This window comes from Microtus ochrogaster, unplaced genomic scaffold, assembly GCF_000317375.1.
Source record: "Microtus ochrogaster isolate Prairie Vole_2 unplaced genomic scaffold, MicOch1.0 UNK18, whole genome shotgun sequence".
In the NCBI taxonomy this organism is placed as follows: domain Eukaryota; kingdom Metazoa; phylum Chordata; class Mammalia; order Rodentia; family Cricetidae; genus Microtus; species Microtus ochrogaster.
In genome coordinates, this window is record NW_004949116.1 from 4209848 (window position 1) to 4213712 (window position 3865).

Here is a 3865-nt window from a genome sequence, read left to right on the forward strand (position 1 = left end):
TCCTCCTCCTCTCCACCACTGGGAGTCCTCCTCCTCTCCACCACTGGGAGTTCTGTGGTTAGCCTGTGGTCCCCATCATGGACTTTACTACTGTTTCTCTAAGCTCCAACACTCCATCTTTCCTGGGGGCCTGGAATGGTTTCCAGTGACTGTGACCCTCCACTTAGGAGCCTTCTCCTTCTCCCTCTACAAGAAAATCTTGAAAGGGACTATCAGGACTCAAAGTCTGGTCCCATACACCAGGAGTGACTGTAGCCATCAGTGTGTTAACTCCACAGGACAGTATTGACATCAGTAACACAGGGAATCCACTCAGCTGAGCTCAGTGACCCTTGGCGGGTCAACACACAGCACCAGCATATGCCTGACAAAAAGAACCACACACCAGGGTTGGGGATGTCTGATGCTGAGTGTGTGTGTGGCGAGGGCTTGGACGACTTGGAACCAGTCTCAGAAGGACCTGCTACACGGTACCACTTATGAGACTCTGGCCACCTACCAGACATTCCTGATGTTTAGGTCGGTCACCCAGGACCATTGGCTAAGCTGTTAGCTTTGCTGACTGGGAACAGGAGGTTTAGGGTGTCTGCCCCACATTCAGGGAGAGAGATAAAAGCAGAGGCCAGTGAGAGTCTATGAGATAGGAATCAGGAGAGGCCCAGAGCAGCGGGACCAGGGGTGGAGTTCAGGACAGACCCGGAAGGATATGCCAGATGCCTGAGGGCCCTGACTTTACTTGAAGGGACCTGGAAGCCATGCAGGGTGTTAGGAGATTGTCAGAGCGCCTGGCTATGGGATGAATGTCGCCTGGGTGAGGTCACGGGCCAAGACTGGATGTGAGAGAGAGTCTGAGGACTCAGTGTGGACCAAGGGAGGGTAAAGCCTGAGCCGGACTCAGTCGGTAGAAAGTAGATGTGAGGCAGGTCTGTTCTGGCGATAATGGAGCACAGTTTGGGTGTAGCAGCAGAGGAAGGCGAGAACAGGACCCTGGGTTTCTGCCACAGACACTGGGTGATGGAGAGGTGTTGGCCTGGCACAGGAATCGGGGGAGGAAGAGCCCAGTGTGTATGGCGTCTAGGCTCCATCTTGGATGTGGGTGCTGGATTTGGTGAGACTGGGGTTGGAGATTAAACCCTAGAGTGGGCGCATAAGTGCTTAGGTGCAGCCTGGTGGGTGGCAGCTGTTGGCAACTCCCAGAGAGACACGGAGGGCTGGGAGAGAGGAGAGGAGAGCTGAAGGAAGCCAGAGTTCACAGTTCACAGACCACTGAGGCGCCCACCAGCGAGCACTGAGGAAGCTGGACAGAGAGCTCACTAAAAGTTGGGAGAGGGCCTTCAGGAGTCCGCTCAGAATGCAGGTGGGTGGAGAGCCTGAACAGCAGCCAGGGGTGTGAGAGAATGTTCCACAGGCCTGCCTGCGGTGTCTCCTTGCTGACCATGCCTAGGGGCCAGCCATTCTGCTCCCCGTGCCTGCACTTAATCTCTGTGGCACTGGGGTTGACTCTGTGGGAGCCCTCACTGAGGCCATGGGAAAGCAGCCCAGAGCTCAGCTCTGCTTCCTACGCTGAGGGCAGGCAGGTGGATAGGAACCGGTACATAGGTAGTGCCCAGGGCAACAGGTGAAATTGAACTTGCATTTATCCGCAGTGCCAGACTAATCTTATCTTCACTCTGGGCTCACTATGAGAGTTGATGATAAGTATTTGCTCCCCGGTCAGTTTCACAGCCCTCTGTCCCTGGCATGTACCTGCCCCTCCCTGCGCACCAGCTGCAGCTCCTGATGGCTGGCTGCTATTGTTGTAATTCAACCAAGACCACAGACCTACATGCGACCCTTGGCAGCAGGGCATCCTGAGCCCCATCACCCCACTTGGATGAGCACTGAGACCATCAGCTGGTAGGGCTTTTACAGGCTACACTGGAAGTAGGAAGCAGAACTCAGAAGATCCCAGGTTTCCTCTTAGCCATGTTCCCTGGACATTGCAAGCTCTGGGGACATCAAGTAGCCTATAATCTTTGTCTCCGTCCTCTTTTCCTCTGTGCACGTGTGGACGTGTGTATATGTGTTCATTTGTGTGTGTGCCGGCACGTGTGAACATGTGTTCGTATGCATGTGGAGGCCAGAGATCAACATCAGTTCTTTTCCTCAATTGTTCTCTGTCTTATTTTTTGAGGTAGGGTCTCTCACCGAACCCAAAGCTCACCAGTTTGACTAGATTCACTTCCCAGCAAGCTACAGGGATCTTCCTGTTTCTACCGCCCCAGCACCCGGCTTTTGTATGCAGGGGCTGGGGTTGATCGCAGGTCCTCATTCTGCTGCAGCAGTCACTTTACCATCTGAGTCATATCCCCAGCCCCTCCCAAGTGCCTTTTAAGTGTAGATTCTTGGAGTCCCAAGCAGACGCTATGATCAGGTCTGAGGTGGGGCAGTGGCAGAGGGGAGGTGCCTTTGACAAAGATTGTCTCCAGGTGATAGTGACACAGCACTTCTGGCCCCCATTCGTCTTTGTACCTACAAATCACATTTCAGAGAGAAGACTGGATCTCAGAAAACTTCTGTTTGCAGCAGAAGGAAATTAGTTTTGCGTATGGTCACATGGGGAGGGGTAAGGTGAGAACTGGGTGGGTGGCCTGTGGGGTTCCGGTGGGGCAGTCTGGAGGGTCAGATGGGAAGAGCGACTATGCAGTGGTGGTCCTGATGCCCTTCCTGCTTATGCTGCCTTTCTGTTCAGGTGCTCTGCTCTGCTCTCTTATCTCAGTGCATCCTTGTGACAGCGGTGCTCCCACTGTGCAGGCAGAAGACTGTGGGCCCTGGTCCATGTAAGAATGTGGTGGGCAGAGATTTGAACTAAGCATTCTTAGACCCGAGCCTACCCTCATAGTCATAGCCAGGCCCCTATGTGGCTCAGGTTCCTAAGTTCTTCTATGGGCTGCAAGATTCTCTTCTCTGTGGATGAAGCATGTGACGGGTCAGGGAGAGCTGAGAGGCCTCAGAGGACAGTCTACTGTCTTAGCAACCTATGGCTTGTACTTTTACAAGGGAGAAAACATTGTATGTCCTTGCAACAACCACATGCCCAGAAGCAAGGAAGGCTCCAATACCACAGCTGGCGCTTGGTGGAGTGCTCTTCCTCGGGCAGTGCTGGGAAGGGCTGCAGACAGATGCTTCCACCACTCTCCACAGTGACTGATGGCCCTCTTCTCCACACTCAGCCTGCCATATTGATGACAGCTGCCCATCAAGGTCTGCAGTGGCCTTTGCCTGGATCCACACTTTAATGAGCTTCTTTATGCTCTGCTTTGTATGGTAGATGTCTCTGTGGTACAGAAAACAGAAAGACGGACAGACGTGAATAGCCTCCACCAATGCGGGCATATTGCCGTCCTCTCCTGCTTCCTTCAGGTGACCAGGGACTCTCTCCCCATTCTCTCAGAAATGCTCACGCACCCATGTTCCAGTGGTGGCTCCCTATGGAGACAGCGGCTTCTGGAAGAATTCCTGTGTGCTAGGGCTTAAATCGTGCCCCCCTAAAACTGTGTTGATGCCCCAATTCCTGGCACTTGTGTACGGGACCTATGTGGAAAGGGTCTTTGTAGGGAAACTCACGTTAAAAAGAGATTAGGGCAGGCCTTTAAAGTCACATGACTGGTGCTTCTGTAAGAAAGGAGACATCAGAGAGCAAGATGGCTCTGAGGTCAGGAAGCACCGCCACTGTCAAGGCTGATGACCTGAGTTCAAGTCCTCCACACGATGAAAGGAGAGAACTGACCACTGAAAGCTTCCCAGTTGTCCTCTGATCTCCACTTCAGTGTGGTCACACACACACACACACACACACACACACACACACACACACACACACACA

The 3865-nt window shown here is 53.2% G+C and overlaps 1 pseudogene; it reads right to left on the reverse strand.

Moving 5' to 3' along the window:
• The window catches only part of LOC101996845, a 13943-nt pseudogene extending 10568 nt beyond the window's left edge, over window positions 1-3375 (reverse strand).
• Window positions 3376-3865: the final 490 nt, after the last annotated feature.